The following is a 27,505-nucleotide window of genomic DNA, read 5'->3' as shown; positions in this document are numbered from 1 at the left end:
CTGCCCAAATCAGAAAGCAAGTATGCCTTCCTATGCATGCGGAATACTAATACAACATTTATATGTAAATACAAATTGTGATTTATAAATGTTTGTATATCCTTTGAAGGTATCATTTGAAGATATAATTTCTTTATCCATGTGCAGATAAAACATTAAGGCCTTGCTATGGCTGTGGATGAAAATATATACAAGCCAAAGATTCCTCCCTATGGTACCCACACCAACTGCCAGTTGATCACCTAAAGATTCAGAGTACATAAATTGGATGGCATGTTCAATAAACCTCAGATATTCATTTACATAATTTAGCCAAGCCATTTGCTGTTGGCCAAATCATTTGGATTGAGGATTAGAACTCTGACCTCCACACAGTTTTTAAGGGTCAGAATCCCAGTCCTCATGTGTCACTAATGAGGGCCCTCAGGGATTAACTGTACAGTACTCACTGAGGAGTGCCTTCACACATATAGATTAGCCAGTTAAATAAATGATTGATTACTATACCGAAATAGGCAGTCTCCCCCAGAATATTCTCATTGGAAACTGGCAGATCACTTTTTCTCTGAGTAAACAATGGGCCAGATTAAATAAAACTCTGTCAATGTTCTGTGTCAAATGCCTTCCCCTTTCTGATTGCAAAGAACAGCTTTTCAGAGTGCTTGGGTTAGGGGGTGCAGGGGGCTGTGCTGAATGATGTGACAATGGAAGGACAGAGAGACCAGGAATCAGAAAAGGGAAAGAAAAGGGAGCCTTCCCTTCCTTTATATAATGACTCTTGGCTGATCCATACTCACATGCAAAGTAGCCCTTAATCAATTTTGTTTTAATTACTGAATGTGGGAAAACAGGACTGTTGTAAATGCGTGCAGTTTAAATTTATGCATAGATGAGTTATACAGAATAATTACCTTGCAGTTGAAGAATAATGAATAATGTCAGATCTGGTTAATCCATGCTTGGCTTATCCTTCTGTCTCTGTATCAAAAAGATTTCAAGTGGTAACTAATCTGTTAGCCTGTATAAAATGTACCATTGTTTTGTTAAAATGCAGAAGGAAGGGGGTCTTTGGAAATCTTTACATTATAAATAGAACTCTCAAATTAGGATTGCACAGATTTGAAGATAGTTTTCTGAAAAATAATTTTATATCTCTTTTATCAGCTCACATTTGATGTTCAGAAACACAGTTTTGTTTTGTTTTTACATCAGTGCAGGAGAAATTATCTGCATGAGTTATTTTGGTTTGTATGATACCAAAACATGTTTCATTGAGAAGGGAAAAATTAAAGGGAAAGCTGCAAGATGTAGATTAGATTCAGCAGAGATGATGGAGATTTAAACCTAGAAGGGAGCTTAGAGTTCATTGAATCTGACACTCATTTTATAGATGAAGAAATTAAGGCTGCGAGACATTAAATGATTTGCCCAGAGCCACACAGCTAGTAAGTGCAAGGCAGCTTTTGAACTCAGGTTATATTAACTCTGAGTCCAATACTCTATCCACTCAGCTACCTAAATGTTTATAATGGCTGTTTGGATACTGCACACATCCTGAAGCAAAACAGTTAGCCTCAACTGGGAGGTAGGCAATGACTACTGATGACAACTTCTCCATGTGTTTTCTCAAACAACAGGCAGCTAGGAGGCCCCACTAGCTCAGTATATTGCAACTGACTGAAGAGTAAATCTTTATTAAAATGATCTAAGCATTCTGAAGCATTGAAATGGTGAAGGTAAAATTCGTCTGTTGCATTTCATTCATTTTCTTTCTCCCCTCCGTGAGTTCTCCTGAACCCCTACAGAGCTATTCCCAGAAGAAAGCTCCAGTATGTAAACTGAAGCCACATAAAGAAAGCCTCTACTGGAAGTATCAGAAAAGAAGGAATGAAAGATGTTTATTTGGCAGTGCAGTGTCTGACTTGTGAAAAATGGAAGCAAATTTTTCATTTCCTAAGGCAAAAACTGTTACTTAAAGGATTGGGCTTGGACAATTCCAAAGGACCCATGATGGAAATTGCTCTCCCTTCCTTAGGGAGAACTGGTGATGTCCAAATGCAGACTAAAGCATATTTTTTCACTTCCTTTATTTTTCTTGCCTTCTTTTTGCAACAGAGATAATATAGAAGTATCTTTTGTATGACTTCACATGTAAAATTGACATGTTGCCTGTCTTCTCAATGGATGGGAGAGGGGCTGAAGGGAGGGAGAGGATTTGGAACACAAAAAAATTTAATGAATATTAAAAATAAATTAATAATTTTTTTAATATATTAGGCTTGGATACAACAATGTAAAAAGAAGACTAGTGACTTGGCTACTTGTTCTTCACTGCTGTGGCCATTAGTTATGCTATAAGCATTTTAATCCAAAATTTTTGGCAGAAGAGTATAGTATTCAATGCCTCTGTCTTGCCACCTGTGGAGATTTTTGCCCTCTCTTTACCCTAAATACCCAAGTCTAAACAGTTGGATGGCATCTGTTCTTGGGTCTGTGGACACCCACACTGCTACCTCTGAAATAATATACTTGCCTTGCCAAATGACATATCTCTGGTGCAGAGAATTCTATCCCTCCCATGGATCAAAATGCATTCCACTGAGAGTGTGTGTCATTTTTTAAAGACATTGCCTACTGTGCTTTCAGAATTCTGCTCATCCCTCTTGATTACACTATACACCCACATTCAGTCTTCTTCATTTTTCAATCCCAGAATCTAGTGATATGTTTAGAGAAGCATACACAGTGCAAATGGCAACCATTGAAACTAAAAATGCTCAGGGCTAATGGTCTAGAGGATATTAGCTCAAAAACTGATTGATTATATCTTGGTAATTTTTTCCTAATGCCTTTTTAGAGACAAAATATGCTAGACACTAGTTCCATGTTTGATACCAATTGCCATCATACATCCATATATGGAGTCAGTGGCATTTTCTGTAATGTTTACAGAAATTATATCTTCCTCTCTAAACAAAAGCTACTATAAATACCATAATCTAAACTGCTCCTGAAGGTTCATGAAACCAAGTTTCTCAGAAGCATTGACCCTCTCAGCCCACAATCCCCAGGATGAACAAGAGGCATCAAGCTAGACCTTCTAAAACCATAATCTCCACCCTGGTAAATAAAGATGAAACTGTAATGCATTCCCATAACTAGAGATTCTTCAATCCCAACATTACTAAGTTGAAAGACATTATTTTTTTTCCTCAATAGAACATTCAAACAGAGCACCAGAAAGGGGTTTCTTCGTTTACCTAGGAGGTCTATCTGTCTAGCTAGCTAGCTAGTTAGCTAGCAAAGATGCTATATATATTCTTATTTCTGAAGTTTTCTCAATAAAGGATGTGGGTAGTTTAGGGGACTTTGAAAAATTATAGGGGAAGAGCTAGGTAGGACAGTGGACAGAGTACTAGACCTAGAGTCAGTAAAACCTGGGTTCAAATCTGGCCTCAGACATTTCCTGCCTGTTGACCCTCAGTTGCTTAGCCCTTACCACTCTTCTGCCTTAGAACCAAAACCTTATATTGATTCCAAGACAAAAGGCAAGGATTTTTTAAACTTATATGATTCTTAAAGTCACTTCCTATCACTGTATGAATTTTGAAATATGGTGCCATTTGGGGGTGGGGCAGAAGAATGTGAGCAACCATGTTTATGTCAGACAGATGAAAAGGATGAATCAATAGGATGAGCTCTTTATGGATGAAATAGAATTAGACCCTGAGTTATATAGGTGGTGGGGTAGGGGTTTTCTGGTGCTTAGAAGAAAGAAGATTTAACTTATGTTATCATCTTTATATCTTTCTTTAGAAACTCTTGAGAAAAAGTACCTTAGCAATATCAGTAGAAAGAATAAGAAATCATAATGCAAATCAAATATTTGCTTTGGTTCCATCAAAACAGTCTAGCTTGTCTTCAGCTAAATACTATCCTTCAAAATCTAATGGTAGATGGGCATTATTCTATGACTTTAACTATAAAGCCTAGAGTAAAGGGTATTTTATCTTTTTTTTCAGTTTCCTTATTTTTATTTTGGAAAATTGTATTTAATTGATTTGGAATATTTGTCCATGGTTACAAGATTCATGTTCTTTCCCTCCCTTCTCTCAACCCCCCACGCCAATGCACAATTCCACTAGCTTTTACATGTGTCATTGATCTGGACCTATTTACATATTATTGATATTTACATGAGTCAATGTCCCCAATCATATCCCCATCGACCCATGTGATCAAGCAATTGTTTTTCTTCTGTGTTTCTACTCCCACAGTTCTTTCTCTGGATGTGGATAGTGTTCTTTCTCATAAGTCCCTCAAAATTGTCGTGGTTCATTGCATTGCTGCTAGTAGAGAAGTCCATTACATTCAATTGTACCACAGTATATCAGTCTCTGTGTATAATGTTCTCCTGTTTCTGTTCCTTTCATTCTGCATCAATTCCTGGAGGTCGTTCCAGTTAGCATGCAATTCCTCCAGTTCATTATTCTTTTGAGCACAATAGTATTCTGTCATCAACAGATACCACAATTTGTTCAGCTATTCCCCAATCAGAGGACATCCCCTCATTTTCCAATTGCTTGCTACCACAAAGCAACTTTCAGAGTATGGTACTACAAAAAGACTAATCTGTATGAATGATTTTCTTCTATACAGTATCAAGTTGCCTTTAGTTCCTGTAGAATAAACTTTTAACAAATACTTATTGATTGAGTGAACTTAAAAGGGTTTTTTCAAGGTACTCTACTCTTTATATTTTAAAATGTAAACCTACGAAAAAATTTCCAACTCGTGTAATACTTTACAAACAGCATTGTACTAAGCATCTTTTTTTAAATCCTTGTCTTCTGTCTTCAAATTAATACTAAGTATCTGTTCTGAAGCAGAAAAGTGATAAAGGCAAAGCAGTTGAGGTTAAATGACTTGCCCAAGATCACATGGCAGGAAGTATCTGAGGTCAAATTTGAACTCAGGATCTTACATCCCTACACCTGGCTCTCAGTCCACTGAGCCATCTAGCTGCCCATATACTAAGAATCCTAAGAAGAGGCAACATGGTGAGCTATATGTAGAGCAGCCCTTGACATCAAGAGGACTTGGGTTGAAATCTTGCATCTGGCATATACTGGTTAGGTGATGATATATACAAGTCACACTTATCATATTTCTTCCAGAAAATTCTATAAGATTATAAATTGCAGAAAAGGTATGTCCCCGTATTAGTAGAAGGAGTTTTTCATGGGGAGCTCCTAACCTGATGAAATCACAGGTCTGATGACCTAACCCACCAAAAAAAATTAGTTCAGAGTGGAAAAGAAGAAAAAAAGAAAATGAAGTGCTAATTATAATGTTGTTATCATTCAGTCATGTCCAACTCTCTTGATCCCATTTGGAGTTTTCTTGGCAAAGATACTGGAGTGGTTTGCCATTTCCTTCTCCAGCTCCTTTAACAGATAAGGAAACTGAGTCAAATGGGGTTAAGTGACTTGCCCGGGATCATACAACTGGTAAGTGTCTGAGGCCAGATTGGAACTCAGAAAGACGAGTGTTCCTGACTCCAGGCCCTGCACTCTCTCCATTGCACCCCTAGTGCTCTATATTATAAGTACAGACTATATAGTGCCTTGTACCATTAACCAATGATAGAAGAAGAACCTTAAAGCCATCAAGTGATACGATAACACTCCTTTCTGGGATTCTTCTTTATCTGATGGAAAGTTATGCCAAGAAACTGAGAAAAGAGAGGGTTTTTTGTTGTTGTTGTTGTTTTTGTCTTCTCTTCAGAAGGAAGTTTGGACTAGAAGAAAAGAGCAGTGGTCTTGGGCTCTAGGAGTCCTGGACTCTGACCAAAGTTCTGATATTTATTAGCTCTGTGACCCTACGTAAATAATGCTTCAGTTTGCTTAGTTTTCTATCACTTGGGATAGTGTAATGGTTAGAATAGGTTTGACAAATATAGACATTAACTCTTAAATCACGAGGCTGTTAGTAGCTTTGGTAGCTTTATTATAGCAAGGTAAAGATAGTGAGAGAGGAAAATGTACGAAGGAGGTAGAGCTAACACCCCATAGTCTATCTCAGAACCTCAGTCTCAGAAAACAAACAAACAAACAAACAAACAAAAAACACTCAGCTTCCAGCCAGGTCTCACCTTATAAGCTGTTCCCATCAGCCCCCCACCCCCACCCGGAATCAATCATAGTTTCTCAATTAGCCTAGCACCACCCAGGGGAGCAGTGCCTGTAGGATCAATTCCCTGGTCACTGATTGATCCAAATTCTGAACAAATGGAAGGGAAGTCTAAATCTCTGAGCAAATCAAAAGCCAATTCCCTTCTCACAATAGTGATGATACTACCAAATTCATGGAGTTGTTGACCGAAGGAATGAGGGGATACATATGTGAATATTTTGAAAAGACAAAGCATATAGTACTGTCTAGACATAAGGTACTGTTCTTGTGGTCAAACTCTACCAGTAAGCTAGGCTCTCCAGACACACTAGGTAAAGGCCAGAAATGGAAATACCTTCCCTTGGCACACATCTTTTCTCTAATTCTTTCATGGCTTTCTTTTATTCTTTCATTCTTTCATTGCTGCACATTCCTTTTTCACCCTGTTGATCAGTTAACCTTATACAACACTCTTGGATATTCAAAGCCAGTTGACTAAAAAATATCCCTTACCTGAGAATTATTATATTTTGTATTCTTGCATACCAAGTTAGTAGTTTCCAACTTTACCCCCCCAAAAAACAAACAAACAAACAAACAAAAAAAAAAATATATATATATATATATTAATCCTTACTTTTGAAGAGTAGCAAGAGTTAGGCATTTGGGGTTAAGTGACTCCCCCAGAGTCACACATTTAGGAAATGGCCTCATCCAGATTTAAACTTAGGATCTCCCATCTTCAGGCCTGGCACTCTATCCCCTGAGCCAGCTAGCCTACCTGCCCCCTTGAATTCTGGTAGTATGGACTTCTCTGCTTATATCCTGAGAACATTTCCCCTGTGGCCCTCCACCATCACCCCCACACACACTCCCATACCCTAACTATAAACTTGGGATCAGGAAGCAAAACAGCTGTGAATATTCCTGGCTACAGAATTCACTTTCCTTGTTGGTTTGTTCTAATGTCCAAATTAGATAGTCCCCAGGCAGAGGATTTGATGTTTACACAGATGTTGACCTGAGTAGGTTGGAGGATCAGACAGAGCTAGGACTTATTAGAACCAGTTAATTTAACCACAGGCGTGAGTTGTTTTGCTTATTCCTGTCTTTGAAGCAGGACAAAGTGAGCTCATTTCATAAACTAAGAGATCAAATTTAAATCCAGATAAAGTCCAGCTAAGTCCCTGCCCTTAACTAAAGAAGACAGAGCAATATTCCATTACTCTGACTTCATTTTCTATTCTGTGATCCAAAAGGCAAAGGGTTATATTATACAACTAGTTCAGATTCTCAATGTTCCCTTACTCTTTGTGTTTTCAGATGCCTCACAGTCAAGTACTAAAACCCTTGTTTAAATTTAGTGTATAAAAATTTAAGAATTATCATATGTCCCGTAGTTATAGAGAAAATCAGTTATTCAGTTCAGCAAAGCTTTAAGCTATCCCTGTCATGTCCCCTTTTCTAATGTCTCTGAAGAGGGGCAGGATGAGAGAGAAGAGCAAGATAAGGAGAGGATTTGTTGTTCTTCAATCATTCTCAGCCATCCTGACTCTTTGAGACCCCATTTGGGATTTTCATGTCCAAGATTCTGGAATGCTTAGCCATTTCCTTCTCTAGTTCATTTGACAGGTAAGGATACTGAGGCAAACAAGGTTGAGTAATTTGCCCAGGGCCACACACACACACACACACACACACACACACACACACACACACACACATACAGAATAGTGTCTGAGGCCAGATTTGAACATGGGAAGATGAGTCTTCCTGACACCAGGCCTGGTGATTTATCCACTGTGCTACATAGCTATCCCTAAACACTGATTTTTCCACTGCTTACCTCACCCCCTTTTGTCAAATCACACTTTTACCTGAGCCTTAAATGGACTTTCTCTTACAATCCTACTTGGGGATGTAAAATAGCTCCTTGCAGCTTTGGTCCACAGGTCATTAGCATACCTGACTCTTTTGTATTCTGATTAAAGCAGCATAAATTATTTGGGGGGGGGGAGCCAAAAATAGTTCAGCAGATGTTATTCACATGGCCAGCCTTATGGTATGCAGCAGCAAAGCAACTGTTAGGAAAATGAGGAGAGTGGAGATGATCTCACAGGTCCCTTTCCAGCCTTATGATTCTATTTTTTTAATTTGCAAATTATTATTCCCACAGTTTAATTTTCTAAAATCAACATGGAGAAATCATGATTCTAGGTCCCTAGGAATCAACTCTGAAACTGCTAAATAATGATGATGGAAATTGCATGGCACAGCCTCTACTGCTTATGAACTAAAATGAAATTTACTCTGCTTAGATAAAGTAGTGGTCATTCAGTCAGTCAGTATGCTTTGAAGTGTCTGCTGTGTGCCAGGCACTGTCCCAAGTCCTGGGGATACAAAAAGGCAAAAGATAGCGCCTGCCCTCGGAGCTCACAATCTTTTGGAATGGCCCGGATTTGCACTCGGATTTATGTTTACTGTATTTTAGAAAGCCTAGACTAGCCTAGATCCCTAAAAACTTCAATTCAACATTCAAGCGCCAGAAACCGAGGCTCCAAGTAACAAGAAATAATTCTTCTCATGAATACTTCAAACTTCCTAACCCTTTGACTAGTGAATGCTATTTCCCTAGAGGAAACCAGGATAGAGAAAAGTTAAGTAAGGTCACACCATGAGTCAGGGAGCTCGCTCAGAATGGAGCCCAAGAGCTCTGATTCCTAATCCCATGGCAATCACTAGGTCTCATTTTAAACCATAAGGAGCAGCACTTCATATCGGTGTGTATTATTTTCAGACCTTTAATAAGATGCTTGGATAAGAAGCATTTCAAGTGTTACTTTAAAAAGAGTTGTCATAACAACAGGAATAAAAAGTGAAAATGTGACTACAGTTTCACAGGGCTGCTCAAGTCTTGACTATAGCTTGACTACATATTGATACACAGGTCTGAAGGTGGCCTCTTAGCTCCTACAAAACTCTGAATCAATATCACTGCCATATTTGCCATAACCCAGTGGAGCCGACATTTTTACTTAGCTTCCCTATTGCTTAGCATCTATCTTACCCAACCGCATCTACCTTAATCCAGTTGGTTTTTAGGAAGCCCAAAAGAAGCTAGTTGACCATATCACTTGCACAAATTGTAACAGCCTTAGTCAAAAGTCTTCCAAGCTATGACGGGCTACAAAAGGATGTACCATAGTTTATACCTTTGAGTCAATCATCTTCTAATTGGTTTATGTCATACCTGAACAACTCTCACTTAAGATATACCTTTGCTCTAGTTTGAAATCAGTTGCTACTATTTAAAGGGCTCACTTTTCCCTTCTACCTTTATCTAACCTATTAATTAGCTTTGTAGAGATGGATCCATGGAAAGAGGATTGGAGGGGCCATGAGGTGGCTTAGTGGATAAAGAGCATGGCCAAGAATTGGGAGGACCTGGATTTAAATCTAATCTCAGATATTTCCTAACTAGATGACTTTGGGCAAGTCATTTAACCCCATTGCCTAGTCCTTATTGCTCTTCTGCCTTAGAACTGATTCTTAATATCGTTTCTAAAACAGAAGGTAAGGATTTGGGTTTTTTTTTTAAATGGGGGAGGGTTGGGAATTGGAGTCCACTGCATACAATATATATAATTAGGTAGTTAAATTAGACAGATGTTATTCTAGAACGTAATGGCTATTTGCTCACTACTTACAAAGCAGGAGGCAGCTCATTCTAATAAAAACCATTCCAGAAATGAGCTTATAAATGTAGTCATTTCAGCAGAGTGCGAAACAGCAACAAAATATAAAGTAGCAATATTTGTTTAATGCTCTTTTCAGTGGGAAGGCATATCTAGACAGGAATCTGACCTGGCCCAAAGGGAGGGTCAGTATAAATACATGAGCAACCCAAAGAAGTCAACTTAGCCAAGAAGAGCAATAATTTTCTTACAAAATCCAATCCCAAAAGCATTTATTATAAAACACCTTCTGTGTTCCAGATACAATGAAAAGAAAGCAGAAAAATAGCCTCTGCCCTTAAGAAGCTTATACTTTTAAAAGTCTTTTCAAAAGATAAAGAGGCATTTTTGGGTTTTTGTTTTGTTTTTGTCCATAAAAGACTATGGCATCAATCAGGCCACTGAGCTCTTAAAGGAGGGTATCTAGGTGGCACAGTAGATAAAGTATCAGACTTGGAGTCAGTAAGACCTGAATTCAAATTTGGCCTCAGACACTAGCTGTGTGACTGTGGGCAAGTCACTTACCCCTGTTTGCCTCAGTTTCCTCATCTATCAAATGAGCTGGAGAAAGAAATGACAAACCACTCCAGTATCTTTTCCAAGAAAACCCCAAAGGGGATTATGAAGAGTTGTACAAGACTAAACAACAAACAAGCTCTTAAATAATTAATCCCCAGATTGCCTTTCTTCCTAAAAGCTCTCTCCACCTGGATAAGTATTTTCTAGGTAGATCTGCCTATTGTTTCAGACATCTTTGACTTTCCCCCAGGTATAGAATTCTACTTTCTTTTTGATAATTTGTATCTATTGTTGGGTTTGTGTTAATGTGCAGTTTGTAGATAGTCAAACAAGGGTCGATTTCACACCTTACAGAAAGACCAAGAGTGTCCTATAGTTGGCCTAAAAGACAAATTGTAACAGCACTAGTCAAACATCTTCCAAACTATTGTGGGTTACAAATGGATGTGCCATAGTTTATACCTTTGAGTCAGTCATCTTCTAATTATCATGAGTTTAGATGCTTCTCCCCTGTCTTTCCAGTACATGATATGGAGTTTTCCCTAATACAAAGAGGTTCTTACCTCTTTGTCCCTCCCAAAACAGACATACTATTAATATGTTCTTGTCTTTTCTCTGTATGCAACTACTACAGACTCTCCTTTTTTTTTTAGAGGTTGTGATTAATTGGGATTTAATTTTATTTTTTTGTGGGGCTTTTTTTTAATTAATAGAATTTATTTACAAGTATATCAACCCTTTCTTCTCCTCCCTACATCATAGAAGGCGTCATCTGGCAAAGAGAAATGTATGTTTAGATTATGTCTTTCATATTTCCATCTTTTAATTTATTCTCTAAAGGTAACATTCACAAGTTATTCTTCAAGTATTTAATTTGTAACTATATAATGTTCTCCTGGTTCTACTCATTTTGCTGTTCATTATCCTAGGTAGTTCTTTCCAAGTTTTGTTTTGTTTTTTAATTAGTCTGCTCATTCTTTATGGTGCAATAGTATTCTATCACAGTCATATGCCACAATTTGTTTAGCCATTCCCCAATTGATGGGCATCCCCTCCATTTCCAGTTTTTGCCACCACAAAGAGAGCTGCTATAAATATTTCGGAACATAGAGGTTCCTTTCCTTTTCCCCTGATCCCCATATATTGAGTTTTATAACTTTCTAAGTGTAATTCTAGATTGCTCTCCAAAACTGTTCACAATTCCACCAAGAGTGTATTAGTGTCTCCATTTTTCCCCCTCCAACATTTGTCATGTTGCCCTTTTGTCATTTTAGCCAATCCAATAGATGTGAAGTGGTATCTCAGAACTGTTTTCTTTTGCATTTCTCGAATCGGTAGTCATTTGAAGCATTTTTTTTTCATATGCCTATATATGGCTTTGATTTCTTCTTCTGAAAATTGTTCATATCTTTTGCCCATTTATCAACTGTGGGATAGTTATCATTCTTATAAATTTGACAAAGGTCTCTGTGTACTTTAGATAGGAGACTTCTATCAGAAAGACTAAAAATATTTTTCCCAATTTTCTATTTTCCTTCTAATCTTGGCAACATTTGTTTCTACAGGCTATATCTTAATACATTCTAACATACTTAGACAGAGAGAAAGGCAGCATAGCAAAGTCTATTGTCCAGCAACTTAGGCTCATAATTTCCTTCTGTCATTAACTAGCTCTATGACCTTCTACAAATCACTCAACCCATTTGCATGTACTTTCTTCATTTATAAAAGGGGAATGATATTATAATTAACAGTTGTTTTGTGTAGTTTTTTTCATATTGGTTAGGAGGGCAAAGTATTTTATTTCCTACTTAAGCTCAAAATAATGGATTGTTTCAGTAGGAAAAAAAAACAATAAATGGTTTATAGCTTCATAAATGTAGAGCCTGAAGCCTATGAAGGTCATATAGTCCAACCTACTCATTTTAGCGATGGGAAGACTGAAGCCAAGATGAATCCAGCAACTTGGCCATAATGTTACTCAGTGAATTGACTGTGATTCAAAATAAACTGTAATCATTACCTTGATTATTGTTGTTCAGTTGTTCGGTCTGTCTGATTCTTTGTGACCCATAGACTATCCCGTCCCATAAGGTTTTCGTGGCAAAGACATTGGAACAGTTTGCTATTTACATTTCTGGTTGCTACATTACATAATCTACATGATCTGTAGATTAAGTGACTTGCCCAGGGTCACATAGTTAGTGAGTGTCAGAGACCAGATTTTTTAATTCAGCTCTTCCTGACACCAAGCTTAGCATTCTATCCACTGAACTATCTGTCTGCCTAAATACCATTACACTGGCAGTGGTGGTGGTGTTTTTGACTCCTCATACCCCATTTGAGCTTTTCTTGGCAAAGATCCTAGAGTGGTTTGCCATTTCCTTCTGCCCCATATTATGCTGGTGGGTATAATTTAATTTTGGATGTGGGTATATGTGGTGGAGGAAAAAAAAAACAGGAAAGATATAAAACACAAAACTATAAAAATTGCTAATATTTATATTATAGAGCGAAATAGAGAAGTGGATAGAGTTCTGGACCTGGAAACCGTAAGATCTGAGTTCAAATCCTGCCTTCACACTAATTATATTACTCTGGGCAAGTCATTTAACCTCTCAGCCTTAGTTTCCTCCTCTGTGAAATTTGTAAAAGCCCCTACCTTACAGGATTGTTCTGATGTTCAAATGAGATAATATATGTAAAGTGCTTTGCAAATCTTAAAATATTATATGTGCTGAATAATATTGGCTATAATAATTATGCTTTGAAGTTTGAAAAGGACTTTAAATATAATATCTTAAGTCTTATAACAAGATAGGCATCCCAGGTATCATTATTCCCATTTCAAAGATGAAGAAACTGAGGCTCAGCAAGGTTTTTCATTGTTATTCTTATAGTAAGAACTGACAGCAGAAACACAATACCGTAGAATATGGCTATGGGCAAGTACTGTTGCCTATGATCAGCACCCAAGGGACAATTTAGTCATAAGATACCTATTTTCTATGGCTTTCCTGTCTTTTTTTTTCCTCCTGCTTTATCACTTTATCTTTATCTTATGAATCTACTTTCCCCCACTCCTTCTTTTGCCTTTGCCTCAATTCTACCAGTAGAAACCAGAGACATTCACTCACTAATGACTATTATTGTTGTTCAGTTCTTTCAGTCAGTTGGGACGCTTCTTGACCCCATTTGAGGTTTTCTTGGCAGATATACTAGAATGGTTTGCCATTTCCTTCTTCAGAGGAAGAGCTTTTTTTAATAAGTTTTTCTCCCAGATTCCATGTCAGTACAATTTTCTGACATTTTGCTATCCCTGCTTCCTTCCCATCTTTCCTCCCTCCCCAAGACAGCAGGTAATATGATACAGGTTGTACATGTATTAGCAAATAATACATTTCCACATTAGTCATGTTGTAAAAGAAGACACATATCATTTATATTAGAGAAAAATTCATGGAAGAAATAAAGTGAAGACTGGCACATTTCAATCTGCATCCAGACCCTGTCAGTTCCTTCTATAGCAGCGGATAGCCTTTTCTGTTATGAGTCCCTTGGAGTTCTCTGGCATCCTTTTTTACTGATAATAGTTAAGCCAATCACAGTTGGTCATTATACTTTATTGTCATTACTGTGTACAGTGTCCTCCTGGCTTTGCTCACTTCACTTTGCATCACTTCATATAAGTCTTTCCAGGTTTTAGGGGGGATCATCTTTTTCATCATTTCTTATATCACAATAATATTCCATTACAATCATATACTACAATTTGTTCAGCCATTCCCCAATTGGATGGACATCCCTTCAGTTTCCAATTCTTTTCCACCACAAAATGAGCTTCTATAAATACTTTGGTATCTATGGTTCTTTCCCCCCTATCTTTGATGTTTTCGGATCAAAGTAACAAGTATTACTGAGTCAAAGCGTATGCCCAGCCCTTTGGGCACAGTTCCAAATTGCTCTTCAGAATGGTTGTATCAGTTCACAGCTCTACCAACAGTGTATTAGTATCCCAGTTTTTTCACACCCCCTCCAACATGATCATTTTCCTTTTTTTCATATTAACCAATCTGATAGCAGAGGCTTTTTGCAAAGACACATAGAGAGCAGCTGCAGATTTCAAGCTGTGTCTTCTGACCCCCAAGTTTGTTACATTTCCACTACTTCATGACACCTCATAGAGAGGGTGATATTCAAGCTGGGTCTTGACCTATGATGAGGACTTGTAATAATTAGAGCTGGGGAAAAAGGATTTCAAGCAAAGGGAAATATGTGCAGAAGGAATACAGAACAATAAATGTTCAGAGAGGGAGTGGTTAAATTTGACTTACGGGTAAGTTTTAGGTAAAAAGGTGGTGGGTGATGAGCTCCAACAGGTAGACTGGAGCCAGACCATAAAGACCCTCAATCTTGGGTTTAGGAAGGGTACAAGAACAATGTAACATATCTTATTCCTTCATCTTCTTGTAAGAGAGGGAAATCTGGGGATTGCTATATGTATATGCTTATCATAACTGTTTTAGCTTTAGTTCTGGGAACTTACCCAGCTTCTCTGAGCTATGCTTGAACCATATCCCAAAACAAAGGCCCCCAGAGCAATTACCTAGATTACTGGTAACAGCTTCACAGATGTCTATTGGGAAATTAAGATCATTTTTCAGTATATTAAACTGCAGGCTTGAACTTCATTACTTGGTATATAATACTCTCGGTATTGCTCCTCTATTTGGCTCTGAAATTCATGCTAAAGACTGACCAGTGCATACCTCAGTTTTGTTTTGTTTTTTTAACTTAGGAAAGGAGGACAATTAGGCAGCATGACCATGCAAAGAGCTCTGGACTTGGAAGCAAAAGAGAGAGAGAGACCCGGCTTTGAATCCTGGCTCTGACATTTATTAGCTCTGTGGCCTTAGGAAGTTCATTTCAACCCCTTTAAGCTCTGGTATCCTCATGCTTAAAGTGAAGTAATAATGCTTGCTCTATTGACCTCATGGGGTGGTTGTGAGGAAAGCATACCACCACTACAAAGCTTAAAGCATACTTCTAAAGTGGAATATAAGAGAAATGATTATAGTTGCTATTGAGCTGGGCCTGAAGTCAGGAAGGTTCTCGACTTCATGAGTTCAAATCTAGCCTCAGACACTTATAGCAAGTCACTTAACCTAGTTTGCCTCAGTTTCCTCATCTATCAAAGGAGCCACAGAAGGAAATGGCAAACCATTCTAGTATCTTTGTGAAGAAAACCCCAAATAGGGTCACAAAGAGTCTGTCATGACTGAAATGACTAAACAACAAATTATTATTGTCTTTTTAGAAATGCCTGTTCAATGAAACATGGATAGGACTTGATCACATTGTTTTTTTCTGTTTTGTTTTGTTTTTTAATTCTATGTAGAAACAATTTTTGACAATCATTTTCTGACATTTTGCAATTCAGATTCTCTCACTCCTTTCCTCGATTCCCTTTGTTCCTGCCCTACCCTCCTGGTAGTTAATAGTCTGATAAAGGTAATACACCTGTTTTCATGTATAGATTGTTTTTTAAAATACTTTGAAAAAATAATAAAAAATAAATACTTTGAAGCAGCTAGGTAGCTTCATGAATAGAGAACCAGGCCTAGAGGCTGGACATCTTGGGTTCAAACTTGGCTTCAGTGACCCTGGGCAAGTCACTTAAACCCCATTGCCTAGCCTTTACCACTCTTCTGCCCTAAAACCCAAACTTAGTATTGATTCTAAGATAGATGATAAGGGTTTTAAAAAAAAAACATTACCATTGCTATCCTTGGTTTAAATTTTTCTACCAAGAAAGTTATTCATTTTAATAAAGAATAAAAAAGAAAAGAGATCAGGAAAACCAACACATGGAAAAAGGCAAATATCACATGCAGTGTTTATCCTAGGGAGCTAGGTAGCACAGTTGATAGAATGCTAGACCAAGAATCTAGAAGAACTAAGTTCAAGCGCAGTCTTAGACACTTAGTTATAAAGTACTTGGCACAGTGCCTGACATATAGAGGATGCTTAATAAATTTTTATTTCCTTCAATTCCATAGTCCTGGACTTCTGCAAAGAAAGCAAGGGAGGTTCCTTCTCATAGCATCTCTTTGGGTCCAAGCTTGGTAGTTATAATTTCACAGCATTCAGTTTCAACTTCTAAAACATTCAATTTTGATTCTTCTTTTTATTTAACCACTTTGCATATACTTATATATTTGTTATATTTTTGCTGCATTTCTCTATGCTTATTCATTGGCTCTCTCATTAGAATATGTTTCTTCTTAGTAGGGATTGTTTCATACTTTGTATTTGTTGATTGATTATTAAAGAATTATGTCATAGCTTCACAAATAGAAATAATCTAAATAATAGCATTCTTTTTCATCCTATTAAAATCTATAGTAAACTTCAAATAGCAACTTTTTTCTGATCTAAAAGGCACTACAACCAAAGTAAATAATAATAATATGAGCAATTATATAGAAAGATACATGGTTATTTCTACCTCCCTGCCTTTGTTCATCTTGTTCTCCAAGTACTGATTCCACTCCCCCCTTCCTAACCTTCCTATTTCCCCCATCCTCTGCCTTCACCCCAACTAAATTCTATCAAAAGAATTCTGACTCTACCCACTAATAACAATGGGTAAGTCACAAAAACTTCTCTTGGCCTCAGTTTCCCCATCTGTAAAATGAGGGATATGGATAAGATGCCTGCTGAGGTCCCTTCTAGCTCTAAAGTTTTGATCCTTTGATCTCAAAGTCCACCTTAGCTACATAAGAATGATTTGTGGTTCACAAAAGTCTTTCACTTCCATTCACTATCTCATTTGATGCTTTTATGAGATGAAAGCTAATTGTATAGGCACCCAGTTTTTTTTCTGGAAATTACTTTCAAAAAATTATTCCTCACCATTTCATCCCTGTTAGTAACTAGGTGGTACAAGTACACAAAGCAGCAGGCTTGAAGTCAGGAAGACCTGAGTTCAACCCCAACCTCAGACATTTACTAGCTATGTGACCCTGGGCAAATCACTTAACCCTCTTTGCCTTGGATTCTTCATCTGTAAAATGAGCTGGAGGAGAAAATGGCAAACCACTCCAGTATCTTTGTCAAGAAAGCCCCAAATGGAGTCATGAAGAGTTGGACATGACTGAAACAATGGAGCAACAAGAAACAACACTGGATTTTAAGTTCAGAAACAACAGACTGATTTCTAGTCTTATCTCTACCACGTCTCAATTATGTATGATTTCTCATCTGTTATCCTGGGATAACACCATCTACTTTACCTACCTCTTGAGGCTGTTGGAGAATCAGTTGATATAATATGAGATTGCAAGAGGGCACTGTACATTTGGAGGAGTTCTATGCCCTATGAGGCAGTGGCCCTATCATTTTAAGTGAGACTCTGAAAGCTTTTCCTAAGTACTGTTCAATTGCCTTTAACAAGATGTTACACCGTACTATAAAGATCAGTTATCAAAAATATTGATAACTAGTAACTGCTAAGTAAAAATTTTCAGAAAATGTTGATAATACTCTGCTTTGATAAGGAAGGAATGTTATCAAGTCAATAAAAGATGAGCAAACTTTTTTTTTTAATTCTTACCTTGTGTCTTAGAATCAACACTAATATTGGTTCCAAGGCAGAAGAGCAGTAAGGGCTACGGCAGTAATGGAGAACCTTTTAGAGACCAGGTGTCCAAACTTTACCCTCACACCATGTGTGAGCCCCCCTTACCCCAGACAGGGGAAGGAAGAAGTGCTCCAATTAGGCTGCTGGGCAGAGATGTGAGTCATGTGAGAAATTCTTCTGTGGTGGAGAGGGGAAGAGGAAGCAGCCCCCTCTGGTATATGTGCCATAGGTTTGCCAACACAGGACTAGGGAATAGGGGTTAAGTGATTTGCCAGGGTCACACAGCTAGGAAATAACTGAGGCCAGATTTTAACTCAGGAAGGTGAGTCTTCCTGACTCCAAACCTGGCACTCTATCCAACTTTACCATCTAGCTACCCCAGTGGCTAAAGGTAACCTTTTTTTTAAACCTTTACCTTCTGTCTTGGAACAAATACTATGCATTGGTTCCAAGGCACGAGAGATGAAGGCTTGGCAGTAGGGGTTAACTGACTGGCCCAGGGTCTCATGGCTTAATAAGTGTCTGAGGTCAGATTAGAACTTAGAACCTCTCGTCTCTAGACCCAGTTCTCAATCTACTGAGCTACCTAGCTACCAGCAAGCATTTTTTAAGTGATTTCTATGTACCAGTTACCCTGCTGAGTGCTGGGTAAAGAAAGAAAGGCACAGACATACAATGCCCTCAAGGAGCTTATATTCTAATAGAGAAGATAACATGCAAACAAATAAGATGTGTACAGGATAAAAGCATGTGTGTGTTTACTTATGTGAGAAATATATATTTTATATGGAGAATATATATGTACATATATACATAATTATATTTATGCATACATATAAATATGTGGAGGGGGAGAAGCTAACTTAAAATACATATATATATATACATAGAGAGAGATTAGTCATCCATTCTGTAATAGGTGCCCTGCCACCGTAATAAGCAAGTATCTATTTTAGGCCTGTGTTAAACAAACACTACCATTCAGAGGGTAACAGGCTCCTTCCAGCTAAGCCCCAATAGGAGAACTATTTTAGTTATTTATCCTTTATTGTCCACAATGTGGGGAGAAGAAAGGAGAAGTACCATTTCCAGAAAAGCTAAACAAGACAGAGGGAACTCTTCAGACTTGAAGAAATTTAACTTTCACTTTATATCCAGCCTCTGCATTTTAAAGGGTAAAGAATAAAAGCAAGATAGGCAGCTCAGTGGCAGAGGAGGTGGTGCAGGACCTCGAGTCAGGAAGACTTGAGTGCAGATTTTGCAAGTACTTTAAACTCAGTCTGCCTCAGTTTCCTCATCTACAAATGGGGATAATGAGAGCACCTACTTTCCATTGTTCTTGGGAGAATCAAAGGTGATAACTATAAGGCATTTTGCAGATTTTAAAGTGCAATATAAATACCTGGTATTATTAAAGTATACACAACTTTCCCAGGTGGCTTTTAATTGGTTCATTTTTTTTAATCCAACCACTTGGATGGAATAGCACTTCCTATTGCTAGAGGAGGAAAGACAAAAGTAGGGAGGGGCTGTGTTGGAAACTCATGAAGTAGTGAAATAATAATTATGAAATAAATTTAGAATTTCTTCCTGTTTTGTTTCATCATAACAGTTACCCAAAAGCTGCTGGTTGGTTGGCTCACGGACTGTCTTGGGAGATGTGCTAAAGGGACAATCAACTTCTTTCCTGCCAGGAGTCTGATGGATGGCGTTGTTATTCTGTTGTTTTTCAGTCATGTCTGACTTTTCATGACCCTATTTGGGGTTTTCTTGGCATAGATACTAGAGTGGTTTGTCATTTCCTTCTCCAATTCATTTTACACATGAGGAAACTGAGACTAATTAGGATTATTTGCACAAGGTCATAAAGCCAGAAGTATCTGTGGCCAAATTTGAATTTGGGTCCTCCTGCCTCCAGACCAATCACTATCCTCCAAGCCACCCCGCTGCCCCCAGTAGCTATCACATCTTTGTAAATAGATGAAGTTTTAGTTTCTAAGATGCTTTCTCTCTCCCCACTCCACTCTCATCCCCAAGGGAAATATAGGATCAAACTGAGATGTCTAACTAACTTAATCTGCTATCTAGGCCTGTTTCCATCCTTTTATGTGGATCAGCTAACATTGAGGAATGAGTTGAATACCTTAACTTTTGTCCTCCTTTTCTTAATTAGATGGTAGAGCTAAGGAAGCCTCAGTTTCTCAGAGTGGAGGTCAGATCTTCCAAGGTGCTATTGCTTGATTTATTATAGACAAATCTGTTTGATGTTGGCCATGTGATCTTCCTGAGAAATTCAGGCTTCTGCAAAATGTCAGCACCACTCAAATTTCTACCTTCCACCATCTGCTCTACTGAGTTTATTTTGCATTTTGTCAAACTGTCTTTTGTAAAATGATCAGAACTTACAACATAAAGATAAAGTTTATTCATTTCTTTCCCTTAATCTGCAAGGACAAGTAATTCACAATTAACCTCTTAAAAGGAATAGAGAGGAAAAGTCTATTAAAACCTTTTTTTGCAAATCAATTCAAGTTTCTTTAACAGTTCAATTTTTTAAAAAGTCTGTCTCTCTCTTTTTCACACACACACACACACACACACACACACACACACACACACAGCCACTAAGTATTGGAGGTTGGATTCAAACAGTTCTTCCAGACTCCATGCTCTAAAATGAACATCAATTGGACATCATATGCAAAGCACTGTGCTAGGCACAACAAGAAAAAAGAGAAATAGTCCTTGCCTTCAAGGAGTTTATAGGCTACTGAGGGGACATGTACCCAGGTTAAGTAAATAGAATAAACTGTGAGGAGGGAAGAGTATTCATTACCACTGAAAGAATCAGAGAAAGTTTCATGAAGAAAATGAGAGATGAGTTTAGATCTGAAAGAAAATAAGGATTTTGAGAAGGGACGATAGAGTATGTATTGATTATTTACTCTATGCTAAGCACTGGGAATACTGAATGAAAGCAAGACAACCCCTACCTCCAAGAAGCTTCCATTCTAATTAAGGAAGAATGGGGCAGCTAGGTGGTGAAGTAGACAAGCACCAGGCCTGGGGCCAGACTGATTGTAGTTCAAATCCATCCTCAGACATTAGCTGTATGACTCTGGGTAATTCATTTCATCCCTATTTGACTCAGTTGCTCATCTGTAAAATGGAGACTTATTGAAAGAAATGACAAATCACTTCAGTATCTTTGCCAAAAAAGAAAATCCATAAATAAGTTAAAGTCAGACCCAACAACCCCATTGAAGAATAGTAAAGATGAGGAATTCTGTGGCAGGGTGTAGAGATAACTGTGGAGTACTGTAGAAGTCTGGTTCCTAGTAAGATAAAGGGAAAGTTCCAAGCCCAGAGCCCAGTCAGGAGCCTGAGGTTCCAGGAGGGTTGGGGTGAAAGAGGAAATGAGGATAATGGTAGGCATATAGGATAAGTTAGGAGTAAAGTTCAGATGTGGAGTGGGGCCAACCCAACATGAAGCAGTAAATTGGATATGGAATGTCAAATTTGAGAAAAAACTAACAGGACAGTTTGGCTGGAATATGGAGATCATGGAAGGGAAATAACACTAAATAAAGCTGCAAAGTTAAGCTGAAAGCAGATTATTCAGAGCCTGTGAACCTTATGTTCTTGGTACATAAGGTTAAGAAAAGAAAACATGGGAAGTTTAAGATAGAGAAATGTTTATAAAGGTAAAATCTTATCATAAGCAACAGTCCCTGGAATGCACTTACTTCTACCTCCCATGATAGCAGATATGAAAGTTATTGGTCTCAGTATCCATGGCATCTTTTAAAATTCTTCAAAATGGGGCAGTAGGGTAGCTCAGTGGATTGAGAGTCAGGCCCAGAGATGGGGGGGTCCTAGGTTCAAATCTGGCCTCAGATACTTCCTAGCTGTGTGACCCAAAGCAAGTCACTTAGCCCTCATTGCCTAGCCCTTACTGTTTTTCTGACTTAAAAACCAATACACAGAATTGATTCTAAGACAGAAGGTACAGGGTTTTGTTTTGTTTTGTTTTTTAATTCTTATAAATTGCTGTCAACTAGGAACTAGATGCTGATCTAAAATCAGGAAGAGGGGGAAGCTGGGTGACTCAGTGGATGGAGAGTCAGGCCTAGAGACGGGAGGTCCTGGGTTCAAATCTGGCCTCAGACACTTCCCAGCTGTGTGACCCTGGGCAAGTCACTTGACCCCCATTGCCTAGCCCTTACCACTCTTCTGCCTTGGAGCCAATACACAGTATTGACTCCAAGATGGAAGGTAAGGGTTTAAAAAATAAATAAATAAATAAATAAAGTAAAATCGGGAAGACTCATCTTCCTGAGTTCAAATCTGGTCTCAGACATTTTCCAGCTGTATGATCCAGAACAAGATACTTATCCCTTTTTGCCTTGGTTTCCTCATCAGTCAAATGAGCTGAAGAAGGCAATGACACCCAAAAGGAGTCACAAAGACTGAAAAAACAACTAAACAACTACTACTTCTCTCAATATTTGCTGTTTTTAGAAATCCAAATATCTTAGAATTGTTATGAAAATAGTATGGACCTCTTTAAAGGGTATTGGGGTGAGGCCCACTTTAGGATCCTACTGGGGGACTTTCCTGATCCCTCTTTTTCTGTCCTCTCCCCCCTTCTAATTTTCCCATAAATACTTTCCTTTTTACCTATACTAGAAATCTCAGGAACCTGAGATTTGAGATGGCTAAGAGGACTTTGGAACCTAAAATAATTTCCCACTTGGACCTTCTGGGAGGCTCTGGGCAAGTCTCTTGACTTCTAAGTTCCCCAGGCAACTGCTTTCTAAGACTGAATTACAGACAAGTTGTTGATCTATATCAGTTGGGGGAATTTCCATACAAGCTAAACTTAAGATTTCCTGGATAAATAGTATTTCCAGACCACATACTTTACATACTAACAATTTCTACTCTATAGAGTTGTTGTTGGGTTTTTTTAACCTCTAAGGCAGAAGAGGTACAAGGACTAGGCAATTGGGGTTAAGTGCTTACCCAGGGTCACACAGCTAGGAGCCTACATAGTTATTGATCTGTGTCACTGAAGGGAGTTCCCCACTTTGATAAAATCCACAAAAAAGCTGGAAGGTAGATATAAAGGGGAAGGAAGGTGATACAGTAACCCAAAAGCTTTTGAGTCCAGTGACCTGGGTTCTAATCTTACCTCTTGCTACATGAGCAACTTTGAGCAAGTCACTTCTCTTTGGGATTCTTTTTCCTTCTAACTAAAAAAATATTTGCAGTAGATTACCTATCCATCTTGGGCAGGGTGGTGGTACAGTAGATAGAGTACTGGGCCTGGAATCAGAAAGACTCATCTTCCTGATTTCAAATCCAACCTCAGACACTATCTGCATGACCCTGAGCAGTTACTCAACCCTATTTGCCTCAGTTTCCTCATCTGTTAAATGAGTTGGAGAAGGATATAGCAAACCATTTCAGTATCTTTACTAAGAAAACCTTAAATGGGTTTACGAAGAGTCAGAAATAACTAAACAGTAACCATCTACTTTCTCTGAGTTGCTGTGAGATCAAGATATTTAAAAGTACTTAAGAAGCCTAAAAGCCATATAAATGTCAGCAATCATTAATCAAATGGAAACATTCTTAGGAGAGGGACTTAATAGTTGCTGCTTGGTTTTGGTAATGCTCCGAAGTGGCCAATCAATTAAGTAATCAACCAGCATTTATTAAGTTCCTACTGTGTGCCATAGGTTGGGGAATACAGATGCATGAGTAATGGCAAAAAGCACGAAAGGCTCTAGTGAACAGAAATTAGCTTAGCTTGTATAGTTATAGGCAAAGACCTCTGGTTTCAATGTGAGCTATAGATTTTCAAAGAAGCAACTCTGAGTTCAAATTCCAGTCCTACCACTTAAGACTCTGTGAACTTTGAGAAATCTCCCTCTCTAGTTTCAGTTTTCTCTTCTTTAAAGCAAAGAAGATAGAATAGATGACCTCACAGCTGTTGCTCTATGACCAGCTACTCCAGGTTCTTTGAGTATATAATAATAATTATTTAGTAGTAATTATTTAATTTTTGTTGTTAAGTCATGTCTAATTCTTGTTGACCCCATTTGGGGTTTTCTTGTGCAAGATATTAGAGTAGTTTACCATTTCTTATTCCAACTCATTTTACAAATGAGGAAACTGAGGCAAATAGGGTTAAGTGACTTGCCCATGGTCACACAGCTAGTAAGTGTCTAAGGAGTAATGTGAACTCAGGTCTTTTCCATTCCAGATCAGATTCCCCATTCATTTCACCACTTAGCTGCTCTAATTTCTTTTTAATCCCTTACTCTCTGTATTACTTACATTCTGTTTTAGTATCAGTACTAAATATGGATTCCAAGGCAGAAGAATGATTAGGGCTAAACAATGGGGGGTTAAATGACTTGCCCAGAGTCACACAACTATGAAGTATCTGGGGCCAAATTTAAACCCAGGACCTCGCATCTCTGGGCCTAACTCAATCCACTGAATCACTTAGCTGCCCCTAATTTCATATTTTTAAAATTTCTTTTTCAAATAGTATTTTTACTTAACATTGACCTACAGCTAGCCTGTGACCAAATACTTGACTTAGTCAAGGAGAATGAGGCTTGAGAAAAAGCCATCAGTTTGGGTGACCGATTGATCCAAATTCTGTCTATGGAATCAAATCGATTTTAGCATTTTGAACATTTCTGGGCTTTGGAAACTCCACGATCCATATTAGTTTTGTCAGAACAGTGCTCAGAAAACATGAAGCAAGCAATTCATATTGTAGAGATATGAAATTAAAGCTCTAGAAACATTTTCCTCATCTCTGATAAAATGAAAAACAAATAGTAACAGGTCCTTATGAACAATCTGTTCCCTTTGGTGTTAAGGTACTCACTCACTCATTGTATAATGTTTGGTAAGGTGGAGTCTTACAGACTAAATATGTTTTTTAAATTGCAATTCTGCCACTAAGGTTTATAAAACCTTAGGATTAAGACAGCAAAATGTAGTCATGCCCTCTCCCTCCTAAATTAGGTACACACACACACACACACACACACACACACAGTATCCCAAAAGCTTTAATGCAACTTTAAGCTTTTAACAGCCATTAATTAATCAATATTAATCTTATTTTTACTTATTATTTTATTAATAGCCTAAAGTTGCATTTGGGACACTTTCTCCATACATATCATGTATCTCTCTGTTGAATGTAAGTTACTTGAGAGCCAAGATTTTTTTCTTTTTTCTTTTTATCATCAGCATCTACTCCAGTGGTTTCCACATAGTGCTTACTATATGCATGTTGGATTGAACTGGATACCCTCAATGTTTAAAAGGTCTTTTCCCTATAATCTCTAAAATGAAATTTTGTTAAAATGCATGCATTTAAACCCTTACCTTCCACCTTAGAATCAATACTGGGAATTGGTTCCAAGGCAGAAGAGTGGTAAAGGCTAGGCAATGGGAATTAAGTGACTTGTCCAGGATCATATAGCTGAGGCCAGATCCAAACCCAGGATATCTCTTCTCTAAGCTGACACTTACTCCACTGAACCACCTACCTGCTGCCTCACATTTCTACTCTTTTTTTTTTTAAACTCTTACCTTCCATCTTGGAGTCAATGCTGTGTATTGGCTCCAAGGCAGAAGAGTGGTAAGAACTGGGCAATGGGGGTCAAGTGACTTGCCCAGGGTCACACAGCTGGGAAGTGTCTGAGATCAGATTTGAACCTAGGACCTCCCATCTCTAGGCCTGGCTCTCAATCCACTGAGCTACCCAGCTGCCCCCTCACATTTCTACTCTTAAAAGACCTAGGGACTTCGTTTCTTCCTCACAAACAGATGAAGAGTCACTATGACTTGTATAATTTCATTGTTGTTTCGTTAATGTTTTGTTGTTTGTGCCTGATTCTTCATGTCTCCATGGATCATATATCTATAGTGGTTTTCTTGGCAACGGTAGCGGAATGGCTTGCCATTTCCTTCCCCAGCTCATTTGACAGGTGGGGAAACTGAGGCAAACAGGGTTAAGTGATTTGCCCATGGGTGCATAGCTAAAAAGTGTCTGAGGTCAGATTTGAACTAGGGAAGATGAGTCTTCTTGATTCCTGGCCCCAGTGCTCTATCCATTATAACACTACCTGCCCTAGACAATTCTTAGTGATACTATTTATTTAATTGCATTTTGTCTATTCTAAAGTGAGAATGAAAATGTAATTACATTTTAATGTAATAACCATCTGTTTTACTTTCAGATATTTAATTTATGTTAAGCATAAACATTTAAGCTTTCCAGATATTATTGAATTCATCGTTTTAAAGTTGAGTTTCAAACAGTTTTGGAATGAATGTTTCCCTTTCAGCGAGCTCTAGATCAAAGAATCACAGAATTTAAGAGCCAGAAGGGATTTTAGATGTTATCTAGTGTGTCTCACCAAGAATTTCTGAATGACATACCCACATACCTGACAAACTGGTCATCTAGCATTTGCTTGAAAGATTTCTAGTGGAGAATAAATTACTACCTTCTAAGGCATCATCCAGTTCCATTTTTTGATATTTCTGTTAGGAAATCTTTCCTTCTATCTAATCAAAATTTGCCTCCAGTTTCTTCTCATTTTATATTCTGAAGCCAACTAGAACAAATGGAATCTTTCCATTCATTAGCCTTTTGAAATCTTAAAAATAGTTATCATATGTCCTGTAAATCTTCTGTAGGCCAAACATTCTAAGTTCCTTTAATAGATCCTTCAAAGGATTTCAGAATAGATTTTTTTTCAATTCCTTCACTAATCCTTATAGGACATGGTTTCCAAGGAGATAGATCCTTCATCTTCTATTATCTGAGTAATGATTATTGTTTTTCCAGTCATTTTCAGTTGGCATCCAACTCTCCACGACCCGTATTAGAATTATCTTGGTAAAAATACTGAAATTGTTGTCATTTTCTTCTCCTCATTTTATTTATTTTATTTTTTTGGTTACAATACTCACTTTATTTCCCTCCCTCCCCTCCACATACCCTTCCCACAGCCAACACGCAATTTCATTGGGATCAGAACCTATTTCCACGTTATTGTTAGCACTAGGATGTTCATTTAGAGTCTACATCCCCAACCATATCCCTTTGACCCATGTATTCAAGCAGTTATTTTTCTTCGGTGTTTTTACTCCCATAGTGTTTCCTCTGGATGTGGATAGTAGTTTTTCTCGTAGATTCCACCAATTCTTCTCACTTTATAGAAAAGAAAACTGAGGCAAATAAAGTTCAAGTAACTTGGCCAGGATCACACAGCTAGTAAGTAAGTGTCAGAGGCCATATTTGAACTCAGAAAAACTCACCTTCCTAACTCCAGGCTCTCTATTTATTTTGCTCCTTACCCGCCCCACAAAATGGGCTACCCACTTTCAAGCC

The 27,505-nt window shown here is 38.0% G+C and overlaps 1 protein-coding gene across 7 annotated transcripts in view; it reads left to right on the top strand.

The window, feature by feature from the left end:
- RIPOR2 (RHO family interacting cell polarization regulator 2) overlaps window positions 1–27,505 on the top strand; it is a 127,008-nt gene that overhangs the window by 39,987 nt on the left and 59,516 nt on the right. The window contains exon 1 of one of the 7 annotated variants that reach the window (XM_056823520.1): window positions 14,617–14,763. The exons of the other annotated variants lie outside the window; for them this stretch is intronic. The gene's annotated coding sequence lies outside the window, so the exon portion shown is untranslated. Of the gene's footprint in view, window positions 1–14,616; window positions 14,764–27,505 lie in introns of those variants that run through there. 7 annotated transcript variants of the gene reach the window in all.

This window comes from Monodelphis domestica, chromosome 3 (assembly GCF_027887165.1).
Source record: "Monodelphis domestica isolate mMonDom1 chromosome 3, mMonDom1.pri, whole genome shotgun sequence".
In the NCBI taxonomy this organism is placed as follows: domain Eukaryota; kingdom Metazoa; phylum Chordata; class Mammalia; order Didelphimorphia; family Didelphidae; genus Monodelphis; species Monodelphis domestica.
This window is presented reverse-complemented; position numbering and strand designations above follow the sequence as displayed.